Raw genomic sequence first — 15,031 nt, 5'->3', positions numbered from 1 at the left:
AGGTTTAGTTCTCCATTACCGTACAGAGCAAAAGAGTCGAAACAAAATTGTGAATAGTAAAACGTGATAAACAGTAACACGGCTGCTAGACCTATTAGGAATCAGCCAAAAAACGTTTATGACCCAACTGGGTCAAATGACAAAACCAGGCCCACTACTAAACGATCCAAAAACTGAAAATTAAATAGTGCTGCAGCTTTAAACGCAATTCTGGGAAATATAGGTTCCGATTCTGACTTTGACTCCAACATAAAAGTTGTAGCTCTTTCTCTTAGCTTTCCGGCGATTATTAGAACGCCTCAATCAGACTCCTGGAACTCCATATATGATCGTTTCCGTGCAGACTGTTAAAGCTGAAAATTAAATACGAAAATCAAATAACAATAAAAATAAACTAAAATATAAAAACATTATAAAATACAAAAATAAGACAAGCAAACTATGGAAATGTATAAGTACAACCGTAGAGGAATGTGCATCAAAATGCACTGATCAAATTAATTTGATCCGCTGTCGCGCGCAGATCAAAAACGAGATATTTTGAAAAGACCGTAGATAGCGACAAGTGACTCGAATATCGTCTCACAAGGATTCTTAGTTATTATCAACTAATAGAAATCTAATAGGGGGTTTATGATTTTAGAATCGAATTTAAGAACATAACAATTGAATGATTAAAATAAGTGATTAAATAAATAAGTTAATCTACTGTTTTCGGGTTCCTGCTAATCACTGATTTTTACCTTACCAATTCCCTAAGCAGCTTCGATCTCTATTCGATTTCAATACCAACTGACAAGCGCAATCGATATAGAACAGATTGAATTCCTATTTTCCGAATTAAGCAAACGGATTAAGCCCTCGTGAATTAAGCAAACACGAATTACAAACGCGATTCAACGACTAAGCGACGTAAATAGCGATTAAAGATTAGGAATACAATCATACGAATTTAATCAACACATTCCATGAAACAACAAATTAAGCAAATGTAATTTCATAAATAGAATTGAAAGAGAAACGAAATTGAATTGAAATTAAAAACCTCAAAGCATCGGAACGCGATTACAGTAGATCAACTCGGGGAATTAGTTCTCCATCGTAATCGTGAAGGAAATAATATTTTTCGTGAATAGAAGATAAAACTACTGTAACGGCTGCCAGCCCTTATAAAACAAAATAAGGTTTTCACTAAAAATCTGAACCGGGTCAAAAACATAACCCAAACCCATAACAAATAACCCAAAACAAAAATATATATAATGCTGAAACTTCAAACGAAATTCTGGAAATGATGCACTCCGAATATGCCTTTGACTCTAACATGAAAGTTGTATCTCTTTCTCCTAGCTTTCCGGCGATTATTAGAACGTGTCGATCCGATTCCCGAAGCTCCAATTATGATCATTTTAGTGCAGACTGCTAATGCTGAAAATAGAGTGCGAAAATCAAATAAGTGCAAAAATAAACTGATTTATAAAAACACATTAAAATATAAAAATAACCAAGGTAAAGTATGGAAATGCATAAGTATAAACATAGAGGAATATGCATCAAAATGCACTTATCAACTCCCAAATCTGAAATACAAATCAGATGCTCTTTGTGAAGCATGTCAGAAGGGCAAGTTCTCCAGACCTGCATTCAAGTCTAAGAATGTTGTTTCTTCCTCAAGGCCGTTAGAACTCTTGCACATTGATCTGTTTGGCCCAGTCAAAACAACATCTGTCAGAGGGAAGAAATATGGATTAGTCATCGTTGATGATTATAGCCGCTGGACATAGGTAAAGTTCTTAAAACACAAGGATGAGTTTCATTCAGTGTTCTTTGAATTCTGCACTCAGATCCAATCTGAGAAAGAGTGTAAAATCATAAAGGTTAGAAGTGATCATGGTGGTGAATTTGAGAACAGATTCTTTGAGGAGTTCTTCAAAGAAAATGGTATTGCCCATGATTTCTCTTGTCCTAGAACTCCACAGCAAAATGGAGTTGTAGAGCGAAAGAATAGGACTCTACAAGAAATGGCCAGAACCATGATCAATGAAACCAATATGGCTAAGCATTTCTGGGCAGAAGCAATAAATACTGCGTGTTATATTCAGAAGAGAATCTCTGTTAGACCTATTCTAAATAAGACTCCTTATGAATTGTGGAAGAACAGAAAGCCCAACATTTCATATTTCCATCCTTTTGGATGTGTATGTTTTATTTTGAATACTAAAGATCATCTTGGTAAGTTTGATTCTAAAGCACAAAAGTGTTTCCTTCTTGGATATTCTGAACGCTCTAAAGTCTACAGAGTATATAATACTGAAACATTGATTGTAGAAGAATCAATCAATATCAGGTTTGATGATAAGCTTGGTCTTGAAAAACCAAAGCAGTTTGAGAATTTTGCAGATTTTGATATTGATATATCAGAAGCAGCAGAACCAAGAAGCAAAGCTGCAGAAGCTGATAGTCTCAAAAGCAATGGATCAGAAGATCAAGTTGCTGCATCTTTAGAAAATCTCAGGATTTCTGAAGAGCCAACACTCAAAAGATCACCTAGACTTGTTTCAGCTCATTCAGAAGATGTGATCCTTAGGAAGAAAGATGATCCCATCAGAACAAGGGCATTCCTTAAGAACAATGCAGAATGTCAATTAGGTCTTGTTTCTTTGATCGAGCCAACTTCTGTTGATCAAGCTCTAGAAGATCCAGACTGGATAATTGCCATGCAAGAAGAACTCAATCAGTTTACAAGGAATGATGTATGAGACTTGGTTCCTAGACCAAAAGGATTTAACATCATCGGCACTAAGTGGGTGTTCAGAAACAAGCTAAGCGAGAAGGGAGAAGTGGTAAGAAACAAAGCCAGACTGGTTGCTCAAGGTTATAGTCAGCAAGAAGGGATTGACTACACAGAAACCTTTACACCAGTGGCCAGGTTAGAATCTATTCTTCTATTAATTTCTTTTACCACTCAACATAACATCACTCTTTATCAGATGGATGTCAAGAGTGCCTTCTTAAATGGTTATATAGATGAAGAAGTTTATGTCCATCAACCTCCTGGTTTTGAAGACTCCAAGTCTCCAAATCATGTTTTTAAATTAAAGAAATCATTATACGGATTGAAGCAAGCTCCGAGAGCTTGGTATGAACGTTTAAGTTCTTTCCTTCTGGAAAATGGTTTCACTAGAGGAAAAGTGGACACTACTCTCTTTTGTAAAACCTTTAAAAAGGATATTTTAATATGTCAAATATATGTTGATGATATCATCTTTGGAACATCTAATGCTACACTTGGAAAGGAGTTTGCTGAGTCTAAGCAGGCTGAATTTGAAATGAGCATGATGGGAGAACTCAAGTATTTCCTTGGGATTCAAATCAACCAAACTTCTGATGGAACCTATGTTCATCAAACGAAGTATGTGAAAGAACTTCTGAAGAAGTTTAATCTTTCTGAAAGCAAAGAAGCCAAAACTCCTATGCATCCAACATGTGTCCTAGGTAAGGATGAGGTAAGTAAGAAGGTAGATCAGAAGTTGTACAGAGGTATGATTGGATCTCTTCTATACCTAATTGCTTCTAGACCTGACATTCTCTTCAGTGTTTGTTTGTGTGCTAGATTCCAATCAGATCCGAGAGAATATCATTTAACTGCGGTTAAGAGAATTCTGAGGTATCTGAAAGGTACTACTAATGTTGGTTTAGTTTACAGAAGATCCAAAGATTACAACTTAGTAGGATTCTATGATGCTGACTATGCTGGAGATAGAATAGAAAGGAAGAGCACTTCTGGAAGTTGTCAATTTCTTGGAAGTCATCTGATCTCATGGTACAGCAAGAAGTAAGCTACAATTGCCCTCTCAACAACAGAAGCAGAATATGTTGCTGCTGCTGGTTGTAGCACACAAATGCTCTGGATGAGAAGTCAGCTAGAAGATTATCAGATATATGAGAGTAACATTCCTATTTTCTGTGATAATACTTCTGCTATATGTTTATCTAAGAATCCTATCTTACATTCAAAAGCTAAACATATTGAGATTAAACATCATTTCATAAGGGACTATGTTCAGAAGGGTGTTATATCTTTAAACTTTGTGGATACAGACCATCAATGGGCTGATATCTTTACAAAACCCCTTGCTGAAGATAGGTTTAAGTTCATTCTGAAGAATATCAGTATGGATTTATGCCCAGAATGAGAAGATGAGAAGATCTTATGTATGAGTATCTTCTGAAATGAGATTGGATTAGTCTTTTATAAGAAGTTTTGATTGTAATCAATTAGAAGTAGTGATTCTGTTATTACTAACGTTTCATTGTCTAAGTTGACTCAGAATATCTTTAAAAGTAAAATAGCTGTAACTGGCTATCCAGATGGTAAACACGTGTTCACTATTTCTGGACAAGCGTGCGTGCAGTTGAGGGGACGCCTACTTAGGTAACTGTGCTAATCACTTCTTTTGTCATTATTATCTCTCCTCACGTCACGTAACATTAAATGCCATTCATCATTTCAGTTTATTTCTTTTTCTTTTTATACTCTTCAAACGTTTCTTTTCCCTCTATTTATTTTTCTCTCTCTCTCTCTCTCTCTCTCTCTCTCTCTCTCTCTCTCTCTCTCTCTCTCTCTCCTTATCTGCATGTTGCATAAACCCTAGTTTATTCATCTTCAACCTAGTATTCACCATGAATCCGTCTTCAAGTTCCTCTCAAGAGGTTTCTCCACTGAAAACTTGCTCCATTCCTCCATCAGTAATGGAAGTTTTGTGCAAATCTCATGTGGACGCTGATGATTTGGGTGTTTATGGTTTCAACCAAGATGCAAAGGCGAAGGCTCAAGGGTGGTCAATCTATTTGAATAGAACGGTTGGAAGGGTTGTCTGGTTCCAGGTTGAGAAACAAATCTCGGGGATCGCTGACATTGATTTCAAGACGGATCTCTCAAGATTCCAAGAAGTCTCAAGTCAGATCTCTTCTGTGATGCTGTTATCAACATTTATCCAAAGGAAGAAGACTTTCTTGAGATATTGGATGAAGTTAAGGATCATGTTCTTGACTTCTATGTTAAGGGAAAGCCCTGTTTGAGACATTAGTTCTCTTCCTGTGAACTGTCTCTCACTTCCTCCTTGAATTCATGCATTCTCTTACAGTGGAGGTTCCAGTCTGGACAGGCATGCAGAGTTTCAAGCTTTCATGGCTAGACAAACTGAAAACACCGCAGGGATTCATGATATATTAGCTAAGATTATGTCTAAGCTAAGGTTGTAGTCCTTTGGTCTTTGTAGTTTTCTTTCCTTGTTGCATCTGCTTACTCTGCATACATCTTTTGTAATCCTGCTTGTTTAATCAATGAAAAGTTTAATTCTGTTTCTTTCCTTTGTCGTTTTCTACATCTGAATCTTTTATATTCTTTTTGATGTTATGACAAAAAGGGGGAGAAAATAAATGATAAATGATTTGATTAAATATTATCAGTTACCGGGTAAAAAGGCCCCACACTACTAACAGAACTTGCAAAGTTCTATGCTTTAAGTTGTGTTGTTGCAGGAATTGAAGATTCAAGATCAATATAAGAAGCAACAAGATGAATCAAGTTCTTGGATTCTTGAAGCAAGCTGAGTGCTATGAAGCTTCAGAATCAGAATCAGAAGCAAGAAGGAAGAATGTTCAGATATTCTGATGATAGAATATGATCTGAAACATTATGTCTATTTGTTATGATACATTCTATATGGCTCTGATACATATTATGTGTTCTGAAACATATTCTATGTTCTGACTCATTCATGTTGACTTTTGTCGTTTAGTTTTGTTCTGTAACATTTCAGGATGTAGAGATGCTCTGATGATGCTCTGGTACATTCAACAATGTTCTGATACAATCTAGCATGAAGTGATGTAAGAAGAAATTCAAGCTCTGAAGCTGTCCCAATGGAAGCAAGAATCAGAAGCTGTGGATGTTCTGAAGATCTAAAGAAATTCAAGTTCTGAAGCTGTCCGATGGAAGCAGAAGTCAGAAGCTGTGAATGTTCTGAAGATCAAAGAAATTCAAGTTCTGAAGCTGTCCGATGGAAGCAGGAATCAGAAGCTGTGAATGTTCTGAGGATCTAAAGAAATTCAATGTTCTGAAGCTGTCCTATGGAAGCAGAAATCAGAAGTCATGAATGTTCTGAAGATCGAGCACTGTGAACGTCTCTACTGAAATACTCAGGGAAGTCTTTTTTTTTATAAAATTCTTCTAGTATTAATTTCAGGGGGAGATTATTCATCTCAGGGGGAGATTGTTAATCTCAGGGGGAGATATATTCACATGCTTATGCTATAGCTGTGTAAATTGTCTTTAGCCGTCTGCTCTTTCTGATCGCAAATTCATATCATTTATATATGTTTTTGTCATCATCAAAAAGGGGGAGATTGTTAGAACAAGATTTGTTCTGATCAATATTCTTAGTTTTGATGATAACAAGGATATGAATTTTGTGTGAGATAATGTGGTACTCTAATACATTGCAATTTCCCTTTCAGGAAATATATAAAGAGTATGCACAAATCAGCGCTCAGAAGTTTTGACTCAGAAGGTTCAGCATGCAACATCAGAACATGGTCTGGCAAGACATCAGAAGATGGTCAAAGCAGAATCAGAACATGGGTCTATGGAAGCATCAGAAGAACTTGAGATCAGAAGCAGAAGCACTGAAGTTCTCATGGTATCACGCTCAGAAGCACTTCAAGGTCAGAAGACAAGAAGATGCTATGCACCAAGCTGTTTGACTCTGATGATATTCAAGCGTTGTATACACAAACATCATATCAGAAGAAAGTACAGGTGGCAGGCTATGCTGACTGACAAAAGAAACGTTGGAAGCTATTAAAGGCAACGTCAGTAGACACAGCGTGAACAAGGCTCGAGGTAGTTGACAAAAGCGTGAAACATTAAATGCAATGCTGTACGGAATACGCAAAGCATTAAATGCTCCCAACGGTCATCTTCTCAAGTGCCTATAAATATGAAGTTCTGATGAGAAGCAAGGTTACCAATTCTGAACGAACTTATTCTGAAAAACTTGCTGAAACGCTGTTCAACTCAAAGCTCAGAAACTTCATCTTCATCAAAGCTCACTACATTGCTGTTGTAATATATTAGTGAGATTAAGCTTAAACGTTAAGAGAAATATCACTGTTGTGATTATAGCTTTTCAGAAGCAATTGTAATACTCTTAGAATTGATTACATTAATTTGTAAGTAACTAGAGTGATCAAGTGTTGATCAGGATACTCTAGGAAGTCTTAGCTTGTGTCTAAGCAGTTGTAATTATAGTGATCACGTGGTGGTCAGGATACTCTAAGAAAGTCTTAGCTTGTGTCTAAGCATTTGTTCCTAGAGTGATCAGGTTGTGATCAGGATACTCTAGAAGACTTAGTCGTGGGCTAAGTGGAAAACCATTGTAATCTGTTGCGATTAGTGGATTAAATCCTCAGGTGAGGTAAATCACTCCGTGGGGGTGGACTGGAGTAGTTTAGTTAACAACGAACCAGGATAAAAATAACTGTGCAAATTGTTTTTATCGTTCAAGTTTTTAGACTACACTTATTCAAACCCCCCCTTTCTAAGTGTTTTTCTATCCTTCAGATGCATGATTATGTCCAGCCTATTGAATTCCAATGGATTTCTCTCCCTGTCATACACAAAAATGACACCAATTTAGTTTAAAATTAGTCACAACTAATCATACAAATTATGATGGAGTTAATATAATTAACTTAATGTGTCAGTTCGAAGTTAGAGATAAGCCTAGATGAATCACGGTAGTAAAGAGTAACAATTTCCTCAACAAAATTAGGATTATCATCATCTTACAATTCTTCAAGTTGGATAAGTTGTTCATCAAGAAGTGATGCATATTTGATTGGTTAGGTAAGTACTAGCCATGAATATGAAGAGTATAATGTAGCACATGATAAAAGGCGCTAAAAGACACTAGAAAGTAGAAACTCAAAAACAAGATCAACAACTAAGCCAACTTGAAGCAAAATATCCGAAAATTAAAAGACAAAACGATAAATTCAGAAAAAAATCTTCAATAAACTGCTACCATCAAATGAATCATAAATTCCAAATCAGTCTGTTGGTTGATCAACTTCTGCACATGCAGTTTCAAGGTGTGCTTGCTCGGCTTCACGCACCTAGAGTTGGGAGATGATTGAGGAGTTAAAACTCTAATATATTTCAATTCAATGACACTTTTGAGCTGCGACATATGGAATATTTTGAACCGAGAAACGCCCAGATACGATTTAAAATCACAAAAATTAACACACTTACATCATAATCAATCAAAATAAATAAATTACTTAACAATCATGAGCAGGAAAAAAACAAATATTATACAATCAAATGAAGAAACTTCATAATCAAACTAATGTGAGTTAATAGAGTGAAATAAAACATAGACCGAATCATATTAAGTAAAGGACATTAAAACATATTTTTATACTCACGGCTGGTTTTTAGCATTAGGATAAGCCTTGGGTGGTTTAGTCAATGTATTTTTATGACATTTTTTCCAATTCTATTTATTTGTTCCACATTTCTTCTTGTACCTGCATTACAAAACTAACAAACAATTGTTGGTTGGAAGAATAACCATCAGAATCATACTCCAATGAAAAGTTAAAAGGTAGGGAAAATCAACTAAAATAAAATCTTCATTGAAATCAAATGCCCTTTCCTCTGATTGTAATTAATTAGACCAATAAAAAATAAGTGTCAGCTGCTAATGAGAAACCTAATCAAATTTGGATATGTATCAAGGCATCTTGGCGATAAACTTCCCTGCTACAGCATTTCACTGTTCAGCAAGGTGTAAGGAGCTCAAAGATGCAAGTGTCTTATTTTTAAATTCTATAATCCCATGGGAGTTTACTATAAGCAAATATCTGATACTATAAGACACCATAATTTACCTTCATGAGAGAGTTGTGAATTGATTCAACGACATCTTTGCATGATATGTAGGCAAGGAAACCACATATTAAGTTACTAGATAAATGAGTAATGATTGCATCTAGAATAGCCAGATTGTGCTATAACAACCTACTCTCCCGAAAATATTAGAGTCAAGCAAAAATCTTCTAATTCTTTCGCTAATAAGCTCTCGTCATGGCGGACAATATCAAGACCTTTGCGTTAAATAACCTGCACCATACATTAATTCCACTCACATGTTCTTCTAAAATGTTAACTTTGAATAATGCAAAATAATAAGATAAGCATGCCTCATATGGAATTCCATCCTTAAACTGCACCTTAACTTTGATTATTGTTGTTGATCACTTACAATTAGTGATTGAGAGAAAGTGAGAGGGGGTTCTCATATTTAGGGAGAGTCATAAATAGAAAAGCATTAGGGTAGAATTAAGAAGACGGGTATTGAACAAGGGACTTATTTATTAAAGACACTTTGTACTAATTATATATAAGAGTGAATTTTCTTTCTTGGGTATGGATGCCCTTCAAATATAGGTGTGGTTTGCACTGAACTGGGTTATCAATTCTCTTGTGTTCTTTATTGCTTTGTCTTTAATTGCGTGTTGCTATTTTATTGTTAAACCTAGTTCAATAATTTGGAAAAAATGTCCCAAACATTTGGTCTAACATTTGTTCCCTGAGGAACATAATTTCATATTATGTAAAGCATCAAATTCTATGCTTTCAAGAATGAATTATTAGAAAAAGAAGTGATGCTTGAAGAAATTTGAGCATTGAACGAGGTTTTAACCATTAAAGAACGATAGATGAATGATGAGTCATAGGATGCTCGAAAATTATTGATTAGTGTAAGTTGTTCTTCAGATAGAACATAATTGTTCATCTAATATTTTGTAAGCCAATTGAAAAGTTATATGTTCAGTTAGAACTTCGTGAAATAAGAAATCCACATTAGATATAATAAACTCAATTGTCATTTACTCGTCAGTTAAATGACAAACCCAAGGGAAAAAAGGCGTTGTCATTTAAATTTTTTAAAAGGTTTCGCTGAAGATTGAACCCATGACCATTACACCTTACCCGTTGGTGGAATTCTAATCGAGGGATAATGTGGTAGACTTTTTATGATATCTTTCGTTACCTCGCATATGAAATTGAGATAACACCTCATATCCAACTGAGGTTAAATTTGTTTTGTATAGTGGTGGTGAGAGTAGAGAAGAAAGAATTTTTTAAAATACTTGTGTATTTTAAAATAAACACAAGAACTCCTTTTATAGTAAAATATTTAGACACAAAAAGGAATCTTTGGAAGACTTGGATCTAATCCATAATCAATTATTTTAGGACCATAATCGATCATGACCAGACAAATAATTTTTTTTTCTTCCATGAATCAGAGGTATAATCGATTTCTAAGTCTCCATAATAGATTACCATACAAATTTCGTCTCATAATCGATTACATAAGTGTCATAATCGGTTATAGGTAGTGTTTTACTACATAATCGATTATAAAAAAAATTATGTGAGATATTGGATCGAACTCTAGTATGGTTGAAGGGTAGCTTCTTGGTTCGACAGGATTAAGCATGAAGTCGAAGGTTGTTCACATGTTGGTGTCGAAGATGCTAGGGTTGTTAGCATGTTAAATTAGGTTTTAGTGTTTAAACTCTAATTTGTTAAGTTAGCTTGTTTATTAATCTAGCTTGTGTAATGGGCCTTGTGGAAAAAGACCATTAGTTAGTATGTTAGGTTTTATTATAATAGCATACTAGTCTCTCTTCATTGCATATAGCAAATCCTAATTTAGGGTGAGTGAGGTTATTTGTTATTCTTGTAAACTTGTAATCTTGTTTTCTAAGAGAAAGTAAAAGAATAACTGTTATAACCAATTCTTGTGTTCTTCTTCTTTGTTCTTTATTCTTTTCTTGTTTTATAATTTGTTATTGGCATTGAATTCACAACAAATTCTAATCAACATGTGGTGATTTAAAATATTTTGGTCAAATCCAAAATGATTTCAACAAGAGTTTTTTTAAATGGATGAAGTTTTGGGAAATAAGAAAATTTAGTAAATGTATGAATGCCTTTAATAGTTTGAGAATAATACACTTAATATTTCATAAAAGATTCTATAAAAATAAGACATTTGAACTAGTTATTTTCAAAAATCAAACCATAACCATTTTAAAACCATTTAAATGGTTTGGATTTATAACTATAACCATATTTTAATCAAAACTGGTTATAAATTTGGTTATGATTATATAACCGGTTTTTTAAAAAAATCCAGTTTTAAAAATTATTTTTTCCGAAAATATTTTTTTTTAAAAAAAATTAATATTTTGAGAATTAAAATATTTGGATTTGGATAATAACCGGATTATAACCGAATCCAAAATAATTTAATCGGTTAATAACCACTTAATTATATCCGAAATATATGAATGGATAACCAAACCATTAATAACTAAACCGGTTAATAACCATTCAATCATATCCGAATATTTAAAAGTGATTTAGTTTTAGTTATGAATTTGGACATCAAAACCGAATATTTTGCACACCCCTAATTTGAACCCATGATTGGTGGCGCTCTTTGGGAGATTAAACTGTTTCTTAGTATCATATAGTCAATTATCAAATTGCTAACTATGTTATATATATAAAAAAAAAAAAAAATGCCAGTGAAACTATGCCGAGTGTGTCACAGATTATAAATCTATTACATTATGTGAAACAAAAAATTATTTACAAATAATTTCTTTTTATTTGCTTATAAACACTATCATAGTTTTATTTGCTCTGTAAAGAAATAATTTTTGTTTGTGTGTCAAAAATATTTCATTAATTAAACGGTGCAAGTGTGTTTTTTTTCCCGCAAAGACAAAGAAAACGTACAACTCTGTTGTTATCCAAATACTCTATAATATAAGACATTGCTTCAAAAAATAGAAATGTTTCAGAAATGAGAAAATAGAATCTGCAATGACAGGGTCCGTTAAATTAATTCATTTGATAATTTGAAAATTATGTAAGAATATTATAAATAGAAGCGTGTGTTCGAATTCGCAATATTTAATTTGTTCATTCTTAAAGAGTGAATTTTAACTACTAGATTATTTAATAAAAAAATGCATCGAAAGTGTGATGATATATATTATATACATTTGTTAATTTATTAAACTTGTATGCATCAACAATAACATTTTTAAATTCTTTTTAATATTAAAAAATTAAAATGACATTATAAATTGTAACATTCTTAAATTCTTTTTAATATTAAAAAATTAAAATGACATTATAAGTTATAATTGATAAATTATTTTTTATTAAAATGCGGGTAAACAAATATATGTATGGATACTTAGATATCCATAATGTTAAGGTACGGGTATAAACGTTAGTGCCCAAGTAAATATGGGTTCGGAGACGAAGAATTTTTTTTAAATTACAAATATGAGAACTCTGCCCAAACCCTAATTTTGACATCCAATAACATAAATGTACATTATTGAAAATCAAAATATAATTGAAATTGTAATTTTTTAAAAATTGTATCTTAAAAATGATTTTTATGAAAATCTATTTGAAATAGTTTTAAAATTAAATGATTTTTTAAAATTTTGATATCCAATTTTTTTTTTAATAAATGATAAATTATCTAAATTAACATTTTAAAAATTACTATTCAAACTAAATTTTCATTTAAAGTTTTTATGAAAAAATTTATTGTAATATTTTATACATAAAACTGTAAAACTATAAAAATCATTTTAAAAAAATAAGCCAAAACAAACCGACTTTTAATTAATCGAGAAGATCTCATAACATAAAGCCTATAAAAAAAGAGTGTTAGGACTATTCTTTTTTTCAACATTCTCTCAAACACTCAAATTTTATTAGTTAAAACATGTTTCAACCAATAAAAAAAATGAGTGTTTGAGATAATGCTGAAAAGAAAATATCCTAGCATTTTTCTTAGGAAAAAAAAAACTTCATTCTTTCATGAAATTATCTCTCTTGCCTTTGCAAGTTTAAACACACACTTTTTTCAGATGCACAATTTCAAAGTTATTATTATTTTTTATTAAGTAATTTAATTGTTGAAATTCATTTTTTAAATATGAACTAGTAAGAAGTTGCAAATTGGAACCCACACCCGTATAACTATAACTGATGTCCCTGCTTAATTATCTTACTGGTAATCGGGTGTTCAAAACCAAACAAACTCAATAGAAAACCGCAAACCAAACCAAATCAAATCGAAGCCTCAAAAAACCGCATTTGCTTCGGATTAGTTTGGGTCATCTTTTAACAAAACCGCACGGTTCGGTTCAGTTTGCGGTTTGTATTTTGTAAACCGAATCAAACCGCATTATGTTACAACCTAACTTTTACTTAACTCACATCCAACCCAAACTTAAACCTATTATACCTTAGCCTTATGATTACGAACAATTTTCTCATCCTTACATATATAATTTCAGTTCCGATCTTCTCAAATCTCTAATAACATTATCGCACATTCTTTGCCACATACATCTTCCCTCTTTTTCTATAATCTCTACTCTCTTATATTATTTCTTTTTCACCTTCTCATTTTTATGTAAATGTTCTGTATTTCAGTTTCGTTTTTATCGCACATCTTCTTCTCTAATCTCTCAATTTTTGTTTTCTTTTTCACCTTCACTAATCTCTCGTCTCTTCTATTTTTTTTGTTTCATTATAATAATTTTTATATTGTTTTATGCTATTATTTTATGTTTAATATTCCACTTTTGTCTAATTTAAGTTTTACATATTAAATGGAAAATTGTTGTTATTTGATAGTGTATGAATGTCTAAATACAAAATTATGTTATCATCTATATGTGTATGTATGACTCAATATAATATTTGTAAAAAACGGAACCAAACCGCATTAATTTGGTTTGATTTGGTTTGGATTTTTTTAAAAAGCCAACCGAACCAAAGCAAACCGCATGATTTTTTCTCTTGCGGTTCGGATGATTTTTTTCGTCAAAATCGCTCAAGCCGCACCGCGAATACCCCTAATCACTTATCGTAATCAAATGTTACAAAAGTTATTCATTTTATTGAATTTATTACGATGTTCTTTCAAATGTACTCCACATTAAGAAACACATTAACAAACATGAAGTTGCAGGTCCTACACCTTGGTAGTGGAATCTCACTAGTGTATGAAGAAGTTTTACACTAAAATTACACGGATTTTTGGTGGATTCAAATGCATTATGCATCTTACTATCTATCTATTAAAAATTAATAGAATGGATTTCTTAAATTATCCTTTCATCACAAATTCTTTACATGAAAAAAGACATTTAAGTAATCAACTAATGTTTACCTTTTTTTCATTCTTATTTTCTTACATCATGATATGTGTGATATTCATTTTTCAATTTTCACCCATTAAATTACAATTAGATATTACACACTCATTCTCTCTTTTGATTAAAATTTTAAATTTTTCTAATATTTTTTTTTTAACTTTCTTACTTTCATTTTAATTTTTTTTCTATTTATTTTTTATCACTAAAAATACTAATAATTTATTTTTTACATTTAGAAAAATTTAAATTTTATTTATCTCACGGGTCACTATCAACACAACATCTGTTTTATTTTAATCAACAATTGTCTTAATTTAAGAGACAAAATTCTTATTTTTAAATATTAATTTTTTTCTTCATTTCAAGGTTATTTTTTTCCCTTTATGTATGATTATTTAATACAATTAAATTTATATGATTATTGTTCATTTTACAATTAAGTAAATCATTTCAAATTTTACATTTGTATCTAAATACATTTTATATCGCATCAAATAATTTTTTTTATCTCAAGGATCATTATCAGCATAATGTCTATTTTATTTAATCAACAATTACCTTTATTTGAGAGACAATTTTTATTTTCAAATGTTAAAATTTCGTTTTTTTTCTCCATCTCATGAGTCCTTTTTTCATGTAATTATTTAATACAGTTGAGTTTATATGATCATTATTCATTTATAAT

The sequence above is a fragment of the Vicia villosa genome, linkage group LG7 (assembly GCF_029867415.1).
Source record: "Vicia villosa cultivar HV-30 ecotype Madison, WI linkage group LG7, Vvil1.0, whole genome shotgun sequence".
NCBI lineage: Eukaryota > Viridiplantae > Streptophyta > Magnoliopsida > Fabales > Fabaceae > Vicia > Vicia villosa.
The sequence above is the reverse complement of the archived record's forward strand: the minus strand, read 5'-3'. Positions refer to the sequence as shown.